Genomic DNA, 13327 nt, shown 5'->3' on the forward strand with positions numbered 1-13327 from the left:
TCAGTTGCTCAGTCGTATCCGACTCTTTGCGACCCCATGAATTGCAGCACGCCAGGCCTCCCTGTCCATCACCAACTCCCGGACCCCGCACCCACAGCTTGTCGTCTCCAGCCACATCATCGGTCACTGCAGCCCCAGGATACTGACACACCAGGAACTTGGAATTGGGAAGGAGGGATGTTTTTTTTTTTTTTCCCAGAAAATGAATAAATGGCTTTATTTGGTATCTTCAAGAAGCTTCTCCTTCTGCAGGAGATGTAGGTGTGGTAGTGGAGACCGTCACTGGTTTCCGTGCGATTCTGTCCAGCTCCGCATGAACGTCTGACAGGACAGGCTTCTGGCCTGACTTTTTGGCAGACGGTGGTAAACCGCCGCCTCCGCCTGCAGCCCCACCTCCAGGGCTACCACCACCAACACCAGGGCCTCCTGGGGAGCCAGTCTTTTTACTCAGCAAACTGTTAAAGAAATTTGCCAGGACACCTTCACTTGTAGCTCCAGCTTTCATGTTTGGATCGATCTTTTTTGACCCAGCGGGGATGGGTGATACGCTGGCAACGTTGGATGACACAGATCTGTTTGGTGTTCGAGGGGAGCCTCTTGGGACTCTTGGTGAGGCGTCCACAGGCCTTCCAGCTGCAGTTGGTGGTTGCTTTGCTAAAAGGGACTGTAGCTTCATAAGAAACACTTGGTCATCTTCCGCCATAATTTCTTTCTCATGCACAAACTTTCGGACAGGTGGTTTAGTTATGATGTCTTCAAAATTATCTTCTGCTTTTAACGTTTGAAAGTTTTCATGTAATATTCCTATTTTCTTATCATTATCCCACCCTGCTGGAATAAATACTGCATCTTTTTCCACAACAACAGCAGGAATCTTATAAGGAAATCCATAGAGTTTCTGGACGATGTACTTATATACTAAATCTATATTTTTATTTTCTTTTACTGAAGCATATATAAGTGCTGCACCATACTGTAAACAAAACTTCCGGATATGTGACTGAATAAAATCAAAATGCTCATCTCTGTAGTCATGTTGTTTCTCCAACACACTAATGGCATCACACTGGAGCACCAGGGCAGTCCCCTGTTGGTAAGATTTTGACCACTATATGAACCAAACATGAATCATGCAATATTTGTCTTTTTGTGTCTGGCTTATTTCACTGAGCATCATGTCCTCAAGATTCATTATATGGTGGCAGGTGTGGGCATTTCCTCCCTTTTTAAGACTGAATAATATCCTACCACGACTGAGAGACTGATATCCTAGCTGATAATGGTATTTTTATTTTTCATAGCATCACATACATTCCCCTCTGGTAGAGATGAAGCTCCACAAAAAACTTCATCGTGTCATCTTCCAGCTTTACCTGACTCTCAGGTAAACACTGAAAAACAACCCAGACAGGAAGGCAAACATTCATCCACCTAGCAATGTGCAGTGATACCCTCCATTTCATCTGGGCAGATAAAGAATAAATAGACTTATCACAGTCCATGATCTCCAAGATCAAGGAGAACCTATATTATGGATGTGGTTTGTTTTGGCGGAGGTTCAGAGTTTTTCCCCAATCACAGAACTTCCTACAGTGTCAACAATTTATAGTCTGGCCCTGGGCTATTCCGTGTTCTGGCACCCAGTACAGAGAAAACAATCCTGAACTTCCTTATACACACTTTTCCTGAAAAAGTGCAGCTGCTCGTTAGCACCCATTAAATGACAGTGCCGAGCAAAGGCAGCAGAGCAAGCTTACCGCCAGTGTATGTGGGACGTGGTCACTTTTCAGCACAAAACAGGACAGTTTGGGTGCATTGGTGACAGGCTTGAGTGCAGCTGCCTTGGCTGGTGCAGAGCACTGGGTGTTGGGTGACTCCAAGGCTGCAGACCCACGGTATCTAGGAGGGAAGGGGATATTTTAAAGTTTGGTTTGGACTCCAAATTGTTTCTTGTCTTTTGGGAAATTGTAGCCATTCTTGAGTCTCTAGCCCATCAGGAGAGTTTCCTATGGTCGCCAGAACAAGTTCTACAGATCAGGGCCCTCCTGCCCACCTCTTGTAAGGACCTTGTGGGGACACTGGGCCCACCCAGATGCCAGGATCATTCCCGCCTGAAGACGCTTAACTCAGTCATACACGTAGAGTCCCTCTGCTGGTTAAGGCTACATGTCCACAGGTCATGGGATCAGAATGTGGACATGCTCTCTGATTGTGGAGTGTTCCAGAACTCTACCATCCTCCAGGGAAACCCTTGGATACACGTAGCCATTGAGTGCTTAGAATGTGTTCTGTGTGATTGAGGACTGATTTTTTGGCTGTGCTGGGTCTTCGTTGCTGTGTTTGGGCTTTCCTCTAGCGCAGCAAGCAGGGCTGCTCTCGTTTGCAGTATCCGGCCTTCTCCTTGTAGTGGCTTCTCTTATTGTGGCTCTCGGACTCTAGAGCACAGGCTCGGTAGTTGTGGCACACGGGCTTAGTTGCCCCACGGCATGTGGGGTCTTCCCAGGCCAGGGATCGAACCCATGTTTCCCTGCATTGGCAGGCAGAGTCTTAACCACTGGACCACCAGGGAAGTCCCAAGGGACTGAATTTTAATTGTACATAAGTTTAATCAATGAGAATCGAAACATCACATGTGAGAGGCCTGCGGCCAGCGTGCTGGACTTGGTGTGAACAGGTTTGTGCATTTGTAAACACGTCCTCAGGGTGTATGTTGCATCCCATTTACAGGAAACACTGTGCTGTCCCCTCGGGAGCTGAGGTTTCTGAGGCTCTTTCAGGAGCAGGTGGCGCAGGGCAGGGTCAGAAGTGCTGGGATGTGGGCCGGGGTGCAGGGACTGCAGAAGGATGGATCACGGACATTGGTCACTCAGTGGCAGCTGAGCACTCAGCCCTCTGCTCACATCCTTCCTCAGCTATGCAGGCATCACAGAGTCACTGCCACCAGGTACCCAGCGCCACCAGGAAAGGTGGCCTCTGTTTACTCAAGTAGGACACAGGTAACTGTTCTCAGACAAGATGGTTTAAAACAAATGTGGCCTTACAAGGATCGAGTTGAGTGGTGATGCTGGTGAAAGCAGATTGGCTTGAAGAATCAAAACAGATGCTGAGAAAGAAACAAGATCAAAAAGGACATGTTTCTGTCCAGCCTCTGAGCTGATGTCCCCACTCAGTTATAATCGATAACTCAAAGGCGTTTGTCCAGCAACAGGGCTGTCACCACCCATGACAGTGACACAGCCGGGCCGCCTTCCCAGCCTGGCCTGCGCTGGGCGTTCTCATGATGTTCAGCCATCCTCGACCCCACTGCGTGTCAGAACCACGCGGCGGCGTGGGCCTGACCCCCGGTGCTTGTGGTTCCCAGGGTCTAAGGAATGATGTTTTTAAAAAGCAGCCCAGGCAACTGGGTTGGGTGGGCTGGGATGAGGTCAGCCCACTTACATTTGTTACAAGAAGCTCTGTGAAAGTTCTGTGGGGTCACCCCCGGGTTTTAAAGGGGAAGGTGGGCTTGCTGGAGAGGTTGGAGGCAGGAGGCGATGGAACCGGCAGGAAGCCCATCTGGATTGCAGGCTGCATCGGGCTAGGCACAGCCTTTCACTCCTGTCTCTCTGATGTGTGCAACCGAAGGCGAGATACAGCCTCATGGAAGAAACCCGGAGCCCTGAACTTAACAATCTCATTGTATAATGACCTGCGGTTCTGCCTTGATGGAAACGCCGACCCAAAGACACGTGTTCAGGCAGCCTGCAGCTTATGAGGGTGGGGTTCTCAGGATGGTGGAAGGAAGCACAGTAATTGGAGGGGGTCTTTGGGTTGGGAGCTGGGGTTGATAGCAGCCTTGAGTCAACAGTCCACAGGCCATCCATTCCCACGGAGACTTCAGGACAGAGAAAGGCTGGTGTCCAGAGGGGCCTTGCTGGAGGAGAAAGGATCACAGGGCCCTGAACTGGACAACGCCCACCCCTTGGTGACATCCTGTCCCAACAAGAGCCCCGAGAGCAGATGGGTGCTTTTGTCTCCTCTTTCATGTCCACGCCGGGCCTTCCTCTGCGCACAGAAGTCTTAGTTTCCCGGTAGGTGTTCTGCTTTGTAGGTTATTTTTAAAATCTGGCATTAGCCCTGGGACTCTGAGATTCTCCTGGGAACCACACGGAGCCCGGACGCGTTGAGCGAAACCACAAACATGGGGGAGGAAGGACATCTGTCTCAGCCCTCAAAGCCACCGTACAGAAAACAAACACAGGTCCTGCCACTCCCCGTTCTGAGCGGTGGCGGGGCCGAGGCCGTTGGATCTGCGGGACCTGCTCGCTGTGAGATGACTGTGGCTGAGCTTTGTGCCCTGGAATTCCGGGCCAGCCTTTAACTTCAAAGCTTCCCCACTTTGCTTTCATGTTATTTTCTCGTTTCGTCAAAGTACAAATGTGGACCCTGCCCACACCCCCTCCGTTGTCCATTCTGTGCCAACCGGGAATCCAGCCCCTTCCCACGCAGCACCCCCCACAGCATCCCTGGAGGCCCCACTCCCACCTGCCTGATGTCGGCCCCTCCTCCTCTCCCGGGACACCTGCTCCCTGGAGCTCCCGACCACGCCTAGTGTGCCCCCTGTACCCCAGCAAGAGTGGGGTTCCTCCTCTGTGGGGCTCATCCCTCCGTCCACCCAGCACTAGGGCCAGCCTGGAGGGTCCCCCGGGACCCCCGCCCCTTCCTCCCACGTGCCAGGCATCCATGGGTCCCAGTGGTACAGCCCTCCCTGCTGAGCCTCCCATCCTCCAGTCTCCATGTTTGCACTGCACCCCGGCCACCCCGTCTCCAGACAGCATTACGTCGCCAGCCCTCTGGCTTTGCCATGTCCAGCATCTCCCCCAACCACCCACTCTTCTCTTGGCAGAGACTTGGGTGGGAAACAGCAACTTGACCATTCCTCCTGCTTCCATGTTCAGGACCACGGCTTCTGCTAAACTTAGGAGGAAGCACGAGCTCCCTTCCCATGGGCCTGGGGTGCAGCCCCACCCAGCTGGGGTTGCCATGCCCCATCCATGGGTCTGGGCATCAGTCAGTCCCTTCTCCACAGCCTCGCCGGGAGCATGGCATCCCTGCCTCCTCACCCCAGCCGCACCCTGGTACCCTCGCTGTTCTCACACTGGCACCTCGTTCCCTGCTGTTTTCCTGAAGGCGGTGTTCTTGCTTGCCTGCCCTCAGCGCTGCGTGAATACCTGCTGGGTGGACACTGCCCGAGGTGCTCTGGCTCCAGGTGCTGCTGGCCCCCCCATCAGCTATGCCCGCTGCCCCGACCCTGGACTGCTGCCCCATCCCGGGAGCGCCCTAGCCCTCCAGCTCTGCGCCTGAACTTTTCTCCATTACTAGGCTCCCCTCCTGTGATGTTCTCCTCCATCACCCAGCCCTCAGTGCTGGGGGCTTCCCGCCCGTGCGTGCTTCGCCTGCATCACACATTCTCGGGTGCTTACAAGTCGCCCACAGGCCATGGGTCCTCGGACAAAAGTTTTGTCCTTCTGAAGTTAGCCGTCATGGCATGTTAGCTGAGTAGATGGAAGAAAGCGAAGGTATTAGATGTTTCAGTTCAGTTCAGTTCAGTTCAGTCGCTCAGTCGTGTGTGACTCTTTGCGACCCCGTGAATCGCAGCACGCCAGGCCTCCCTGTCCATTACCATCTCCTGGAGTTCAGTCAAACTCACGTCCATTGAGTCGGTGATGCCATCCAGCCATCTCATCCTCTGTTGTCCCCTTTCCCTCCTGCCCCCAATCCCTCCCAGCATCAGAGTCTTTTCCAATGAGTCAATTCTTCGCATGAGGTGGCCAAAGTACTGGAGTTTCAGCTTCAGCATCATTCCTTCCAAAGAACACCCAGGGCTGATCTCCTTTAGAATGGACTGGTTCAGATCACCAGATATTCACCTCCAATCAGGGAATTTGGTGCTTATAACTTGAGAAGTCCAGAGAAAGTAAGCAAAGTGCAGCAGGTGTGAAGGAGGTATGGAATCTGCATGAAGCAGGTGTAGGACAGGTGTGGAGCAGGCATGGGCCAGGAGTGGGGTAGACGTGGGGCAGGTGTGGGGCAGACATGGGACAGGTGTGGGGGAGGCATGGGACAGGTGTGGGGGAGGCATGGGGCAGGTGGGGAGGCATGGGACAGGTGTGGGGCAGACGTGGGACGGGTGTGGGGGAGGCATGGGGCAGGTGTGGGGCAGATGTGGGGCAGGTGTGGGGCAGACGTGAGCCAGGTGTGGGGCAGACGTGAGACAGGTGTGGGGGAGGCGTGGGACAGTTGTAGGGCAGACGTGGGGCAGGTGTGGGGGAGGCATGGGGCAGATGTGGAGCAGATGTGGGGCAGGTATGGGGCAGATGTGGGGCAGGTGTGGGGCAGACGTGGGACAGGTGTGGGAGGCATGGGGCAGGTGTGGGGCAGACGTGGGGCAGGTGTGGGGCAGATGTGGGGCAGGTGTGGGGAGGCATGGGGCAGGTGTGGGGCAGACGTAGGACAGGTGTGGGGAGGCATGGGGCAGGTGTGGGGCAGACGTGGGGCAGGTGTGGGGCAGATGTGGGGCAGGTGTGGAGCAGGTGTGGGGCAGGTGTGGGGCAGACATGGGACAGGTGTGGGACAGACATGGGACAGGTGTGGACAATACGGCACAGGTTTGGGGCAGGTGTGAGGCAGGCATGGGGCAGGTGTGGGGCAGGCGTGGAGTGTGCCTGGTTCACCATGGAGAAGCAGGGAGCAGCCACACTGCTCGGCCCTCACAACAGGAGGCATCGTGTAGAGGAGTTAACAACATCCTCCCAGACATTTCTGAAATGCAGAATTGAACTTCAAGCTCCCGAAACCTGCCTTGGCTGCTCCGCCCTGCCGCCCCTGCCCTGGCGTGCGTGGCTGTCCCCTGTCTCTGTGCTGGAGCTGGGAGGGAGGGCCAGGTAGCCCAGGTGAGCAGCTCTGAAAACCGTGGGGACAAACAGCACAGGTCCCTCCAGAAGCGATAGGATCACAAGAGCGCCTGGACCCCGGTCCTGCTCAGCACAGCGTGGGGGGTGCCGGCTCAGTCTGCGGCAGTTTCATCGTGACAGACAGCCTGGCTCAGGTTCCCTGACCTACAGGTTGAGTCACACCTTGGGGGCTCTGCAGTAGAAACGCCCAGCTCCCGCGTCTGTGGAAAAGTTCAAACGTGCGTCAACAGGAAAGAAAGGTCTTCTGTTTCCGCCATCCTTAAGATACATTCACCAACCACTGCATTGAAGATAAAAGCTGTATATTTTTTCAGTGTTGAGATTATTCTGTCAGAATTTCCTCAGTCAGTGAGTTTGTTTTCTTTTACTGGAATTTAAATAGGGAAATTATCTTTAAGCAAAGCAAAACCATCTGATCCTTTTTACTGAACTCTGGAAATCCAGAGGGGGGCCACCCTCCAGGTGCGCTAGCTCCCTGAACACACACAAACACAAATCAAAAGTGTGAACATCAAAAACAGGCCTGACACTTAGGCTCCACTTGCCATGTTCTCTGCCTTGTTTCACAGTTTCGTAATGACACACACAGCCCCTCTCCAGTCTGACACCACTGTTTACCGAACACCCCCTGGCCACGTGTACCCATTAGTGGGCAAGACAGTCAGGGAATGTGGGTGACGAGATGACGAGCGGAGACCCCGGCCCCTGTGGTGTCTGCATCAGCAGGGGAGACGGTCCAGAGATGATGGGTGGGGCAGGCCCGGCGGGAGCAAAGCGACAGGTGGCCAGAGCTCCGGGAAAAGCACCATGGGCAGGAAGCCGGGTACCCGGTCAGAGTGGGTTTCACTGAGAAGCTGACAGTGGAGCAGAGATTTGCACGAGGTGAGGGGGTGATACCAGGATGGTTCTGGAAAGTTCAGGAGCGGCAGAGGCCAGCGCAGCCGAGATGCAGTGTGTGAGGGTCACAGTAGCAGGAGAGGAGGTCAGAGACTGACCAGACGGGCCACATGCAGGGGTGGAGGACTTTGCTCTGAGAGGCATGAGGATGGCTACGGGGCACATGCACGTCTCACCCAGCTTCTCAAAGAGGGGAGACGCGGGGTGATGGACAAACCGCAGGTGGAAAGCCCCCTGAAGGGGGAGTGAGAAGTGCCAGGTGCAGGACACACGTGTGTCGTGATCTCCAGCCCTACCAGCTGGAGGTGCAAGAGAAAGCGGGGCATCAAAGATAAGGCCAAGGGGACTTCCCTGCTGGTCCAGTGGATGAGAAGCTGTCTGCCAATGAAAGGGACATGGGTTCTATCCCTGGTCTGGGAAGACCCCACGTGCCACAGGGCAACTAGGCCTGTGCCCCACAACTACCGACCCTGCGCGCTGTGGTCCGTGCCCCCAACAAGAGAGGCCACCGCAATGAGAAGCCTGCAAGCAATTAAGATCCAGCACAATCCAAAATTAAAATAAAATAAATAAATAATACCGTAAAAGGAAAAAAAAAGGGTAAGGCCAAGGGCCTTGGTGCAAACAGCTTGGAGGATGGAGTTGCCCTCAGCTGAACTGGGAGGCCGGGGTGGAGAAGCTCTTGGGAGGTGACAGAGAAAGCTGATCAAGGCTACAAATCTCCCACTCCCTGCAGCTCTTGAATTCTTGCTCGTTTTCTTTCTTTCTTTCTGCCACACATGTGGCACGCGGTATCTTAGTTCTCCAACCAGTGATCGAACCCCGGGCCCCCTGCAGTGGAAACATGGAGTCTTAACCACTGGCCCACCAGGGCAGTCCCTTTGTGGTCATTTTAAGTTTCAAGAGCTGTGCTTTTAGTCTTAGCTGTCTTGTTTTTCCATTACCCACGCATTTTCTAGAACCTAAAAGGGGCAAAACCTAAAGAAGGGGCATACACTGAGTGGAGGAAGAGTCTCAAGCTCTCAACCAGCAGGGCAGCCCCACGGGCCACGTGGGAGCCCACGCTGCTTTGGGGCAACATGGGTGATGCCCCCAAAAATGGACTGCTTGGCAATCGGATGCAGGGAGGAGGGTCTCATCCTGGGGCATCTGGGATCTCCCGAGGGAGCTGTCTAGTCACGTGAGTGTGAGTGACAGAGACACCGGAGGCCTTCCCGTCATCATGTCCACTCGGGATGGAATCACGGACAGGCCAGGACAGATCATGCCAGAGTCCTTGCTGCCTGCCCAAGCTGGCCACAGGGAGTTGGCTTAGCGCTGTGAGCCACCTCATCCTTGCTGCTTCCCTCCAGATGTCCCTGAGGTGGCCAGTCCGAGGAGGGAGCGAACGCTGGGTCCCGATGACCTGCAGGCTCACATCAGCGTCTACAGGACCCTGTGGGGGTCCCGGCAGGACAGCAACTCATCTGCTCTCCTTCCTTCCAGGCAGAAGCTGGTTCTCCAGGGCACTTTCCCCAGCTGCTGTGGCTCTGGGCCCCGTCCCCTTCCTCTCTCAGGAAAGGCTGGGCTGCCCACAGAGCTGGTGTTGGTGTTGAGGGAGAGGCTGGCGGGGGACACAGTGCACCAGCCAGGTGGGCCTTCCCTGTGCCTGCACGGAATAACGAAACAGCGAGACCCAAAGGGGACCCACACGGAGGAGCTCCACCTTTTATGACATCTCACAGTGGTTTGGGGCTACTGAGACTGTGTGCCACAACCTGGAGGCTTTAAACACCTGAAGTTTGTCCTCTCGGTGTCTGGAGGCCTGCAGTCCGATGTCAGGGCCGAGCCCCCTGCAGCCTGAAGGGGAGGGTCCTTCCTGCCTCTTCCGGCTCCGTGTCACCGGTGGTCTTGGCTTGGGACCACATCCGCCCAGCCTCTGCCTCCACCAGCACCCAGTGTCCTTCGTCACGTGGCCATTTCTTACGAGGACACCAGTTGTACGGGGTCAGGGGTCAGCCTGCTCTGAGATGACCTCCCTAACTAGTTCTACCTGCAGTGGCCCTACGTCCGTCCAGAGGAGGTCAGCTTCTGAGGCCCTGGGGTTAGGACTGCAGCGCCCTGTTTGGGGGGGACACTCTTCAACTGTAACAGAGGGCAGGGCAGCAGCACATCCCAGAGAAGCCCCCCATCCCAGGGCAGGGCAGGAGGGGAGCAGAAGGGTAGACTGCACTTTATCTGTGTGAAGAAATCGGACTAGAGTTCAGTAGCCAATCCTCTGCTGGTCAAGCCAGGCGCCTGGAGCAAAGCCTGGGAGGAGGACTCTGCATCGCAAACCCAGATGTGTGGGGGTAGGACCCGGACGGGCGGCCAGGCCTGAACAGGGGCCAGAGCTCGTCACGGAGTGGCCGTGGGTGGGCCGCATGTCTCCTCTGACAACAGGTCCAGCTGAGCTCTGCCCGGAAGGTCGAGGGCAGAATCGGGGCACCTAGCCGGTCAGTCCCTAGGTCCCGGAAGGTCACTGTCTGTCTCACCCTCACACCAGCCCACCAGCCACAGCTCTGTCAGGTATGGGGGCTTCACCCTGCTACCTCACCCACCTTGCAGAGGCCAGAGGTGATGCTGTACCCGGTGTGGAGGGGGACCCTGAATCCTGGAAGCTGAGTTGCATTTCCCACCCCCCACCCCGAAGCTCCATTAGCCTCCAGAGTCGGGGTTTGAACCCAGGGCTTCTGACTGTAGGCCTGCATGCTTTTTTGTTTTTTTCAGGTACAAATCCACATAATATGGGCTTCCCAGGTGGTATAGTGTTAAAGAATCTGCTTGCAATGCAGGAGACGCAAGAGACACGGGTTGGATCCCTGGGTTGGGAAGAACCCCTGGAGAAGGAAATGGCAACCCAGTCCAGTATTGTGGCCCAGAGGATCCCATGGACAGAGGAGCCTGGTGGGCTACAGTCCCTGGAGTCTCAAAGAGTTGGACACAACTAAGCACGTAAACACCCCCCCCCCCACATAATATGAAGTCAACCATTAACCATTTTAAAGTGAACAATTTGGTGGCATTCAGGGTGTTCACACTGTTGTGCAACCTTCACCATCATCTGGTTCCAAGAAGTTTCATCACCACAAACCTGCTACCACTCACTCCCACGCCCCTCTCCCGCCCCAGGTACCACCAACGTACTTGGTATCTCTCCAGCCTCAACATCCTCTGTCATTTCATGTAAATGATACCAGACACTCCCAGGCATCCAGCCATTGCCCTGAGCGGAGGGTTTTCACAGTTCGTCCACATTGTGGTAGGTCAGCGCCTCACTCCTTTTTATGGCTGAACTGGACAGTCCCTTGTGTGCATGGACCGCCTGCATTTATCCATCATCCATCCATCGATTCACTGACAGCTAGTCCTGAACTCTCAAGCCCTGTTTGCCACCACAGTATTGCTTCTCTAGACCCCTCAACAAGCAGGGCCGGCCTTCTGAGCACATAATCAGCCCCCACAGTGGCTGCCACAAGCCTAGAGCCTGGGTGCTAGGCAAACTCTGATTTTTCTTTTTTTAACTTAGTGGAGACCACCATAGAAAACCTAGCCTCAGTGTCTCCAGCTTTGCTTCTACTGTTACTCAGAAATCCCCAGGCCTTGGTTCCACTCAGAATTACAGACATTCACCATGTCCACCCTGTGAACTTCAGAAAATTGGGTGACCTTGCTGAGAAGCTGGAGGGTGCTGGAAAGCCTGTGTGGGGAAAGTCACTAAGCCTGCCCTCCACAAGAATGGGGGGTTTCCAATGAGAGAAATGAAACTTTCAGAAGCCCCCAGGAGAGCTAAAATAAAGCCACTTGTGGCCAAAAGAAGTCACACTCATCAATCTAGTCCGAAGGGCAGGTGGCCTGGTTGGGTGAGTGGGAGGTCACAGCATCACAGCTACAATCAAAGGCCCATGGTGGGTCTGAACCTGGCTGACCACTCAGTGTCATATAATAAGCCAGTGTCTTATTCCTCCAGCCACAATCGGGGTCAAGCTATGGCTGATGCAATAATTAAATGACACAAAACATCTTCAAGTCCTGGTTTGGGCTCAACAGTCAGTGTGACAGAGATGCCACACATGTGTTGGGGAAACAGAACTGAAGTTCTGAGACTAATGAGGGCAGTCCCCTGTTCACACGTGCAGACAGGAAAAAACTAACAGAGGAGCACCACCAAAGCACGACTTTTAAGAACGAGTTTCCTGAAGAGGAAAAGACATTTGCTACGTGAAAAGGACACAAATATGAGTTCCATGCGAGTGCGGACAGACAACAGGGCAGCCGCACAAGGCAGGGGGCTTCCACATCAGTGAAGGGCTTATCGGGTACATTTTTTTTCCAGGAAAAAGAGTGAGTTAATGATCCAGGCCCTAGTAGGAGTATGCATACTCAGGCCATCACCCTTGGATTCTGCAGAATAATTACAACCACAAATCTTGAGTGGTAAGAAGTCTGAGACTGTAACAGCAAGCAAAGAGCCATCCATTTACCAGCATCCCAGCCTTCTGCCTCCTTGCCACCATCTGTGGTAGCTTCCAGCGAGACAGAGGGATGATATAGGTCAACCTAGTCAGAGAGGGAGGCTGTTAACTCTTGCGCTCTCTGAGAGGCTGTACACACCGTGTCTCACTTAAACTTGAAACAGCGTGAGAAAGAAGCACCATTACTTCCCCGACCCTGGTGCAAATGTGGAAGGTGAGGCTCAGGCTGACCCCTCACCCCCGACCCCAGAGCATCCCCTGGAGCCTGGGCCACCAGCCCATCTGCACATGCGAGGAAGTGCAATTCTGGACCAGCTGTCGAAGCAGGAGCGCCCTGAGTGCAACCCAGGGGCACGGGCACCTCTTAGACCTTGGGGATGCCCTGCCTGTCAGAGCCCAGGGTCTGTAGGTGCCACAGAAAGTCACTCGCTCTCAGTGTCTCTTTTGTGGGTTGTATGTATCCATAGAAACAGTAGGCTTTAGGGATTCCCTGGTGGTCCAGGGGTTGAGACTCGGTGCTTTCACTGCTGGGGCATGGGTTCAACCCCTGGTCAGGAAACTAAGATCTGCAAGCCACATGGCACAGAACCACCACCCCTAAAAAAAAAGAAACAGTAGGCTTTGCTTCCAGTGAAATGCACCTCCTGACGACTTTTGCTTGGAATGCCACTTGACATTGACTCCACTTCTGCTGATTAAATATTTTTTTCAGGCCATTCAGCTCTCCCCAACTGTTTCCTTCCCAAGGTGAAAAATTTCAGAGTTTGCCCCTCTCCACAAATAGGCAGAGACCAAGCCAGACAGGCAGAAAGGCGTCTTCACAGAGACTCGTATGTTCCCTGAGGAAGATCGCAAACCAGGGCAGGAGAGAAGGGTGCAGCTGGGTTTGGAAAGGAAGGCTGAACTACAAGGCTTTTTCTGTGCTTGTGACTAAATTTTCTTTCAACGTTGGGAATTTGAAACTGAACTCTTAAACAAGATTCA

General features: G+C 54.2%; 1 pseudogene; it reads right to left on the reverse strand.

Annotated features, from left to right (window-relative positions):
* Positions 1-166: 166 nt before the first annotated feature.
* On the reverse strand, positions 167-3292 carry LOC138991660 (cytoplasmic dynein 1 light intermediate chain 1 pseudogene; annotated as a pseudogene).
* Positions 3293-13327: the final 10035 nt, after the last annotated feature.

Source organism: Bos mutus, chromosome 18 (genome assembly GCF_027580195.1).
Source record: "Bos mutus isolate GX-2022 chromosome 18, NWIPB_WYAK_1.1, whole genome shotgun sequence".
In the NCBI taxonomy this organism is placed as follows: domain Eukaryota; kingdom Metazoa; phylum Chordata; class Mammalia; order Artiodactyla; family Bovidae; genus Bos; species Bos mutus.